Source organism: Platalea leucorodia (genome assembly GCF_965183815.1).
Source record: "Platalea leucorodia genome assembly, contig: HAP1_HAP1_SCAFFOLD_99, whole genome shotgun sequence".
In the NCBI taxonomy this organism is placed as follows: domain Eukaryota; kingdom Metazoa; phylum Chordata; class Aves; order Pelecaniformes; family Threskiornithidae; genus Platalea; species Platalea leucorodia.
In genome coordinates this window covers 216,049-226,271 of record NW_028121430.1, presented here as the reverse complement: position 1 = coordinate 226,271, position 10,223 = coordinate 216,049, and the positions used below count along the sequence as shown (strand labels likewise).

The window sequence follows — 10,223 nt, the reverse complement described above, 5'->3', positions numbered from 1 at the left end:
GTGACACGGGAGGCCAGCTGTGCCATCGGGCCAGACACATGTGCAAAGACCTTTGTGTCAGCCAGACTGGGTTCAGGCCTCTGGAAAAGCGGACTGCATGCAGACACTCCTGGAGAAACACAGGTATCACAGATTAAATGCCCAGAGCACAGGAGGTTCCCCAGATACATTGGAAATCACTTGTGAAGAGACATGGGCAGCTTATTGCTGCTGAAAGACTACGGATTGAATGAGCTTCTTCAGTGCGTCTTTGAGCTCCTGGTTCCTCATGCTGTAGATGAGGGGGTTCACAGCTGGAGGTACCACCGAGTACAGCACTGCCATCACCAGATCCAGGGATGGGGAGGAGATGGAGGGGGGCTTCAGGTAGGCAAACATGCAGGTGCTGATAAACAGGGAGACCACGGCCAGGTGAGGGAGGCACGTGGAAAAGGCTTTGTGGCGTCCCTGCTCAGAGGGGATCCTCAGCACAGCCCTGAAGATCTGCACATAGGACAAGCACAATGAAAACAAAACAACCAAATGCTACTAGGAGACTAACCACAAGAAGCCCGGCTTCTCTGAGGTAGGAGTGTGAGCAGGAGAGCTTGAGGATGTGGGGGATTTCACAGAAGAACTGGTCCACAGCATTGCCCTTGCATATGGGTACGGAAAATGTACTGACAGTGTGCAGGAGAGAATTGAAAAAAGCACTGCCCCAGGCAGCTGCTGCCATGTGGACACAAGATCTGCTGCCCAGGAGGGTCCCATAGTGCAGGGGTTTGCAGATGGCCACGTAGCGGTCATAGGCCATGACGGTGAGGAGATAAAATTCTGCTGACATCAAAAAGACAAAGACAAAGATTTGTGAAGCACATCCTGTGTAGGAGATGGCCCTGGTGTCCCAGAGGGAATTGGCCACGGATTTGGGGAGAGTGGTGGAGATGGAGCCCAGGTCAAGAAAGGAGAGGTTGAGGAGGAAGAAGTACATGGGGGTGTGGAGATGGTGGTCACAGGCTACAACTGTAATGATGAGGCCGTTGCCCAGGAGGGCAGCCAGGTAGATGCCCAGGAAGAGCCAGAAGTGCAAGAGCTGCAGGTCCTGTGTTTCTGCGAATGACCAGAGAAGGAACTGGGTGATGGTGCTGCTGTTGGATGGTTGCTCCCTCTGGGTGTGGGGTCCTGTTCTTAGAGGAAGAGTCAATGAAGAGTTAAGGGAAACTTCTCTGAGAAAAATCAAAGCTTTCTTTTAAATTCTCACTCTGATACAGTCTGCCTCATCCCCCACCCACCCAATTCTTTTTCCAGGAGACCTTCCTTCACCTCTGTGGCTGCAACTCTGGCTTGTGCTGGCTGAGCCATCTAAGAGGAGCAGGGCCTCTGCCCACTGCCTGCTGAGGAGTCAGCCCTGCTCTGCAGCAGTGAGATCATGGGAACGGTGGGAGAAGGGGTCAGTCCTGGTGTTCGACCTTGTCTCATGAAACTGCTCCTAACACAGAAGGTCCTGTCAGCATCTGCACTCCCAGTGATAAGGAACTGAGGTGGCAGAAGGCAGGTTGAGAGGTTGGGGTTTTTTACATCTCCTCCTCCCCTCCCACCCTGGGGAGTGTTCTTGGATGTCAGAAAGCCTCAGCATTTCTGCTGCACTCAGGGAGAACAGAGGGAGTTCTGCGAGGCAAGAGGAGTGCCTGTGGCTTAGTGAAGTGAGGGATGATGGTCTGTCCCTCCATGAAGTTCCCAGTTTCTCTGGGCTTGCAGCTTTCTGAGGTGGAGGGTGATCACATTGTCATATAACCCTGAAAAGCCACCAATCACTGCTCTGAGCAGAGGGATCCATCTTTGACCACTAAATGTTTCACCCTTTCTCAAGGTCTCAACGCTCAACATTTAGCCCAGGACACACATGGCTCATTTCACAACCCCATCACCATTTTCCCTGTCATAGCATGTGTGCACTTCTCCATGGGGATTTCAGATAACAGAAAGTTGTTAAGGGCAGGTTTGCATCTTGCAGGGACGCTCACAACTTGGAAGGAATCTTCAAGGAGATAGCCAAATTTGCTAACGATGGCATTTGAGTAAGGGAGATTCAGCTCGTTCCCCAGCCCCACAGGCTTCAATGTCCATAGCATCAAAGCTGGGATATCTGTTCCCATGGACAGAACTGCATGAAAGCACCCACAAGATCAGTGTGTGACTGTAGCTGAAACTCCCATCCCCAGAGAGCCTGGCAGCAAGAATGGAATAACCACAGCAATAACACAGACCAGTGGAGAAACAAGCAAATATACAGTGAGGGTGTGGCTGAGAGAGGCCAGGGCAGAGGCATTGGGGCACTCAGACAGCGTTCCCCTTCCCCAGCTGTGCACGCCACCTCCCAGACACCACCATTGCCGGGCAGCTGCTCTCAGCCCCTGCGCTCTGCAGAGGGAACTGGGCCCGTGGCTGCAGAGCTGCACCGCGGCTCTGCTGGAGCTCTGGCTGCAGAGGAGGTGGTTCACGCCTTGGAGCCCCCAGCCCTGAGGGCAGAGGCTTTGGTGGGTGGGAGAGGAGGCAAGGGGGCTTGCTCAGAGGAAGGGGTCTGCATTGGGGGGATCATACGGAGGTTTCTCTGTTCTTCCTTCCACAGCACTTCTGGTTTTAGTTTTGTCTCATTCCCAGATCATCTCCCTGCTGCCCGGAGATTTTCCTGCTGTGAGGTGTTTCCCTGTCCCATGGCTTTTCCCTGCAAGTGGTCACAGACCCCATCCCAACCTCTGTGCGCTCACCTTGGCCCCACAGAAACCTGCCTGTTTGCAGGGCACTGGCTGGGCACATGTTCCTGTTTGCAGGTGGAAAAGGGCAGGTCAGAAGAACCCTGAGGGGTCCAGCAGAGGTGATGCTGGTGCTGTCCATAGGCAGAGCAGTGGCTGAGGGCACTTTAGGAGGCTCCTATCAGACTTAGTGATCACTCGCTCAGCAGTCTCAGTGGCTTCTTCAAAGTTGACAGCTCCTTTTCCATTTATCCCTTTTCCACTACACCACCACTCCAAACAGGAAACTGAAAACACAAAGTGAGGAAATCTTCATTATCTTTATGGCAATCCCTGCCAGGACCTTCTCCTTGAAACATCCCTTAGGAAATATTCTGCGGCTGAACTGGAGCTGTGAGCAGCCCTGACCCATGCAGCACCCTCTCAACAGCAGAAGGACCCTGCTCTACCACAGGTCCCTTCTTCCACCCACAGATTCTCCCCACAGCGTTGTTGGGAGCTCCCCGGGCAGGCCGAGCACTGACCCTCGCATACAGACCGCTGGGGCACAGGGACCCTGCTCTGAAGGACAGCCTTGGGCATCCCTGGCTGTGCACCCGGCTTAACATCCTTGCAGTCATCCCCGGAGGAAGGCAGCCATCATGCCCTGTTCCCCTGATGGTGCAGCAGGGAAAACCTGCTCTACAACATGTCTTCCTCCTCTACCCTTGAGAAGCTGTGAGAATAACACTTAAAGATCCCACAGACTGTGGGATGTAGCAGCTTTTGGAGATCCCTCCAGCAACTGCAGCTTCACTGCCCTGCTTCTAGGGACTTACCTTGTCAAGGGATGTGAAGATTTCTACCACAATGAGCTCTCAGCTCAAAGCATTCCCACTCCAGGCTGCCTTCAACCTCTCTCTGCCTTGCTCCTCTCCCCTTGGTGCCTGCAGGCAGTGCCCTCAGCCCTGCTGCGCTTTGCAGAGGAGCTGCTCCTGGGCAGAGTTTTCTCTCTGCAGTGCTGCCCACTTGCCAGCAGCTCCCTCCATCCCAGGAGCCCAGCCCAGCTCAGCAGCAGAGGCCCAGCCCAAGGCACCACTTTCTCTGCCCCTCTGGGCTCCCTCCAGGTGTCCCTGGGGCTCTAAGGGCTGACAGCACCTGAGAGGCAGCAGGGTCTCTCCTGCAGAGCGAGGGCTGACACAGACTGATGTCATCACTGCCTGTCCCTCTCTGAATGCTGGAGAGATGCATTTTAGAAGTGGCATTTTCCCAAACATGGCGTGGTGGTCTACGAGAGGTGTAAATGTTCCCGTCCCTTTACTCCTCTCCCCATCACATTGCCAGGCAGGACACCTCGGCAGTGACAGGAACAGATCATTTCCCCCCCAGCGCAGGGCAGGGATTCAGCTGTGCCCATAAGGTTTCTCCTCACCAGAGACTGCAGTGGGGTTCGGCTCTCCCCCATGCACCCCACAGACCCACAGCACCTGGGATTCCTCTTGCTTCAGCTCAGGGTGCACAAAATAGGTGCCTGCAGACCAGCCCCTGCCCTGAGCACCTGCTGGGATGCGTGGGGATGGGGGGTGGCAGTTAGCTGCTCTCACACAAACTCCTGGTGGCATTTGAGGTGCCAGGGGTGGTCCAAGACTTGTGGATGTGTCTGCAGGCTCTGATGGAGCATACCTGGGACACCCACACCTGCCTGAGCATCAGCTGTGGGGCTGGTGGGGAGGGTGCCTTGGCCACCTCACATTACACCCAATGTTTAGGGCATCTGAACGTCTGTCAGACCCACATTTCCATGGCAGCTGCTGGACTATCAGCTGACCAAGCGGAGGAGTGCACGAGAAGGAGGGTCAGATCTGCCTCGCAGCACCATCCTCTGCAGTCCCTAGAGCTCAGCTCACTGCAAAATTCAGGCACGTGCACATCCCTGCAGTGAAGGCACCTACCTTGTTTCAAGGCTTTGTTTTAAACGGCATCAGAAAGGCCTCTAGTGCCATGCCAGGGGAGGCTGGGGTGCCCACTGAAACTGCCTGTGGCTGGCAAACATGGCACAGGACCTCCAGGAAAGCCATGTCCCACTGGAGGGGGGTCTGGGCAGACACAGCAGGGCCTCCCAAAGGAGTCCAGTGCCTTTGTGCCAGCACCTGAATGCCAACACCCTGGCAAGGAGGCAAGGTCCATCTCATCTACACCCACATCTGCTGCAAGATTGGAAGGCGCATCACACCAGGGTCTCCACTCATGTCCCTGTACTCTCAACCCCTGACAGTTCTCTTCTCCCCTCTCCTCTACCTGCCTACCTGATGATATTGAAAAAACCCCATGCCACCGATGACCACAGACTGGCTGGAGTGCAGGCTTACCTCACCTAGGGACTTTCTCAGGGGTACCTTTTGTTCCTGGAGATTGGCACAAGGTGCTGCCGAGCCAGCTCAGGCAGCAAACTGCTCTCTTGCAAGGCCATCATGGCCCAGGCCTGTGTTTCTCTGCCTTGGGGACTGCAGGGCTTGTTGTCTTCATGAGCACCTCATTTCATCATTACATTGCCACCTGCCATCCTTCCCAGCACATCTTTGCTCTGAAGCAAAGCCTTTGGATATGCGGGGTCCTGGGTGCTTGGTTCCAGTTTTCTCCATGAGAAGCCTTTGCTGAGCTGCTGCAACCGGAGTGTGCACCAATGCCCTCAGCCTGGGACACAGGCAGGAGCATCTGGAGCCCCTTATTCCATCACGGAGCTTCTGAGGGAACCACGGCGGTGACGTGGTGGGAGAGGTTGCACAGCATTGGGTACTGTGATGGCTAGATACAGGCTCTTTAGGAGACACTGGAGGTGGTTGGGGAAGGTGGGAGAATGAGACCGGGACATGCCCTCTATGAAGGATGGGGCAGGTCGAATGTATGGTGGGGCAGAAGACAGGCTGTGTGAGTGTTTGTGGGTGAGGAACAGAGGAGAAACCAGTGAAAGTGACATGAAGGTGGGAGTTAGACCCACTCAGTCAGGGTGAGGAAGTGGACAAAGTCTTCTGTAGGCAGCCTGCGGAAGTCCCCAGATCAGCGACAGTTGCACTCACTGGATGGGCAAAGTGCTTGGGTGCAAACAGTCCCATGGGGTCCTGGAGAGTCTTGGGGTCAACTTCTTTTCCCAGCTGCCAAGCTGGCCAAGAGGGTGAGTAAGGGCCGGTCAGGGATGTTGAAATGTCAGCATTGGTTGTGGTGACCATGAAAATGTTGCGTCCCAGGTCCCAAAGGATGTAAGGCAGGAGACCATCAGAGCTCAGGTTTGGGATCTCTCTCTGAGAGAAGCAGACATTGTCCTGCTCAGGGCTCTGGTAGCAGGAGATCCCATGGAGAGGAAGCTCTGAAAGGGAATAATCTACGAAAGCTGAGAGGCCGTTAAGGACATCTTCCTCCGGGCACAGGAAGGGTCTGTCCTCATATGCAGGGAAACAACCCTTCACCTCAGGAAACCCACTGAGCTGAACAGGAACCTCATGGCTGAGCTCCAGTGCCACTAGGAGGTGGAAGCAGGGAGAGGCTCCAAAGGAGGAGTTTAGAAATGTTGTCTGGAGAAATAAGGATTGTGTCAGGAGAATCAAAGCTCCCCAAAAGGTCAAGCTTGCAAGCGATGTCAGAGGGCAACAAGGTAAGCTGCTACATCTTCCTTAACCATGACAAAACCACAGAAAGGTGAAGTGGGCCACTGCTGAATTTAGCAAGAGTAGATGCAGCTCGGTCTGAAGTACATGATGTCTTCTTTTCCTCTGCCTTCACCAGCAAGCTCTCCCAGGTCTTTGTGCCCTCAGGCAGGACTCAAGGAGGAGGAGAACAACCAGCAGTGGATGAGGATCAAGTCAGGGGCTCCTTAAGCAAGCTCACCGCTTCGGAGTCTACTGAGCGGATGGGCTGCATCCAAGGGCGCTCTTTCTCTGCAATCCCAGGATGGGCTGTTAGCAAGCAGAAGGCCAAGGGACATGACACTGGAGAGTGATCCATGACACCCTAGCTGAAACACCCCATGTCAGGTTTAGTGCAGCAGCCAAACGCAGAGGCATATGGAAATGTGTCAGGGTCCTACTGAGCACCTTCCTTGGTCCTAGGCCAGTTGGGAAGTGGAAGAGGGAAAGGGGCTGAGCAGCAGTGATCCCTGCCTGGCTGGGTCTGCTTCTCACCCTGACCAGCATGGCCAGTGCAGGGCCACCCCATGGCCCCAGGGCACCACAGTCCCCTCGCTCTGCAGAGCAGCACTGCCAGCTCAGGGCCCTGTGGAGAGCGTGGCCAGGAGTGCAGGAACGGCCGGCCAGGCCAGCATGGACACACTCCCCTGGGGAAAGGCTCTCTGGGGAGAAGGGGTGTCCGGGGAGAAGGGGTGTCCAGGGAGAAGAGCAGGGCACCATGGCTGTGGAGGGGAGAAATAAAAAGAGCACCCCGTTCCTGCGTGACCAGTTGGGGCAGGCTGCTGTGCTGCTGGGGCAGTAGGAGCTACTAGGGGAGCCCCAGGGCCAGGACCCTCGCACTGTCCTGGGGAGCAGGACTGGCACAGGTGGGAAGCAGGCTGCTGGTGGTGGGGATCTCCTGAGCATGACGGCAGGAGGGACACTGTCACAGCCCTCTGTTTCCTGCTGTCATGTCCAGCCTCCAAGCCTGGAGCTACTGGGGAGGCTGAGACACCTCTCTGCCCTGTAAAAGATGCTGTGCCCTTCAGAGGGGCTGGGGCTGTGGGGTGAGTGCCCAGAGCTCTGCAGTACCCTGTGGCTGGCATTGCCATGGGGCCAGCCCAGGCTGGGCTGCTCTCCTGGGATGGGCTGGGGAGAGGGCAGAGGAGGTGGGGAGAGCTGGGGAGGGGCTGGGCTGGAAAGTTCCCAGGAAACAAAAACACCAGCGTACAGCTCAGCTGTGTGAGTGTGGAGGGTGGGGGCACGCAGCAGTGTCCTCACACAGCCAGGCCTGGCAGAGACCTGAAGGGCCAGCAGAGCAGGACCTGCTCTGTGCCATAGTCCCTGCACACCGCGAGCAAGCTGCCCCAGGGCGATCATCACAGACCTCCACCTATTCTCTCTTCAAAAACCTCTCCAAGGGAAAGATTCACTGAGCCATAGAATAAATCGTGTCTGAAGAGAGCCCTGAACATCATCTTGCCTCACTCTCCTGCTCAAGGCAGGGTGAACTAGATGAGGTTGTTCAAGGCCTCCGCCCAGCTTTGCATCATCCAGAAAGGAGCTGAAAGTGCGCTCCATCACATCATACAGGGGGATAATAAAGACGTTCAAGAGTGTTGGCCCAAGTGCTGGTCACTGAGGGATGCCATCAGCAGCTGGCTGCCCAGAGGACTTTGTACCACTGGTGACATTTGGGCTTGATCATCCAGCCAGATTCCTGCCCAACGTCCACTTCTTCAGCCCAGGTAGCACTAATCTGGCTATAAGGACACCACGGGAGACCAAGGCCTTGCAAAATTCCATGTACACAACATGCCTTTCTTTCCCTGGCCCGTTGTGGTTCAGCAATCCCTTTCTTGTCCTTCAAGTGCCTGGAAATGGCTGCAGCAGTATTTGGCCCATCCCCTTCCCAGGGACAGAGGCAGGCTGACCAGCCTGTAATTCTCCCAGTTCCCATTCCTGTCCTTCCTCAAAATGGGATTGACCTCTGCCTTTTCCAGGGACCCCAGAACCTCTCTGATGGCTCTGGCACTTTTGAGAGCACAATCCAGAATCGCGGGCAAGGGTGACTTAGCAGACAGGAGCCCTTGCAATGAGCCTGTCCCAGGCAGCTGAGATGAATCTTGCTGGGCCAGGGGGGTTTGTTCCTGGAGTCACACACAGAAAGGGCAGGGTTCTGTCAGGTGTCCACATCTAAGCTGGCCTTGTGGACTCCTTATGCACCCAGGGGTGTTCAGAGACACAGTCTTTCCCTCTTACACATGGAGGCAGGGCACTGAAGGAGTCATAGGGACTCTCTGGCCTCCTGCTGCCACTGCCAGAGACTGGGAGGCACCTCAGCCCTGCGGTGTATCACCCTGCTCTGCACTCACCTGAGATGCCCCTTGTCATGAGGAATGGACACAGGGACCTCAGTTCAAGGAAGCACATCCCAGTGCTGCATTCAGGTGGTTTCCCGTGGGATGTTGCTCCCAACGGGAAGTGACCTCGAGGCACTGTCTGTCCCACAGGCCTTCATGGAATGCCAAGGAATAGCTGATGGCATTTGTGCTCACTCAGGTTCATCTCAGCTCATGTTTGTGATGTGCATGCTTACATCTCCTCTCTACAATGCAAACATGGACTGCTGACCTACTCATTCGGTGACCTTCCACGGAGGGACAAAGAACCTGTTCAGGCTGGGGTGAGAAGCCAGTGCTGGCAATGGTGGTTGTGAGGGGCTAGTGCAGGATGATTGCCCTGGCGCAGCTTCCCCAGGGTGCACAGCGAACACAGGCACAGACCAGACCCAGCTCTGCTGGTCCTTCAGGTCTCACGCAGGGGTCCAGCTGTGCGAGGACGCTGCTGCGGGCCCCAACCCTGCACACTCACATTCTTTAGCTGTATACTGGTGTTTCCATGTACAGGCCATATTCCTGGGCATGGTCTTGAGAAAAAATTGGAAGCAGACCTAAGCCTTCAGGCACTGTCTGAGGAAATCACCCTTCTTTATGGAAATGCTGTTATGGAGGCCAGCTCTGTCACAGAAGTGCCCATTGCCTGTCCCTGCCTGTGGTCACAGGACAACCACACAGCACGACTGTGACCAAGCTGCCAGAGCACTCAGGGCTGACACCAAGGCAAGGGATCAGGAAGAGAGTGTGGAAGTAGAAAGAGAACAACCCTGAAAGACCAAGCGCTGGTGCTCCTTGGCAGTGCTGCCATGCCGGGACTCTTTTCCCCTCCACCCATGCATAAAGGAACCATCCCTGCAGCTCCAAAAAGGCCTTTCAGGAAGGATCTCAGGTAAAAAAATAGTCACTGAAGGGCCCTTTGTTTTGTTTAAACACACAGAGAGCATGGCTCCTCATTCAAACAACCACTCAGTCAGAAAAGAAAAGCAGACAATGAGTTAGAAAGGGGACAACAACTTTATCCCAAGTAAACACCACCAGCAACACAAAAGACAGAAGACAGGCTGGGCCTGTAATGAGTTACATTATAACAGCTATGAAGAAGACAATGGGCAGTTGATTGCTCCAGAAAAACATCCAGTTATCATTTTCCACACTGCATCCTTGAGCTCCTGGTTCCTCATGCTGTAGATGAGGGGGTTCACTGCTGGAGGCACCACTGAGTACAGCACTGCCGTTACCAAGTCCAGGGATGGGGAGGATGGCTGAGTGTGCTGTGCAGAGCCGTGCCCTCTCCCCAGGGGCTCCTGGAGGGTCAGCCCTGCTTTACAGCAATGACCCATGGAGGCAGCAACAGCCCAGTGTGTTTGGAGGGAGGGTTCCTGGGGAGGAGTTCCCTGTACTGCACTACAGCGCAGGGTGAAAGCTCCGAAGGACGCTTTCTTCCCCAGAGGAAG

General features: G+C 55.2%; 1 pseudogene across 1 annotated transcript; it reads right to left on the bottom strand.

Moving 5' to 3' along the window:
- Window positions 1–201: 201 nt before the first annotated feature.
- Window positions 202–1,072, bottom strand: LOC309603458 (olfactory receptor 14C36-like; annotated as a pseudogene). Its single transcript has one exon. The product of its transcript is annotated as an olfactory receptor 14C36-like (transcript).
- Window positions 1,073–10,223: the final 9,151 nt, after the last annotated feature.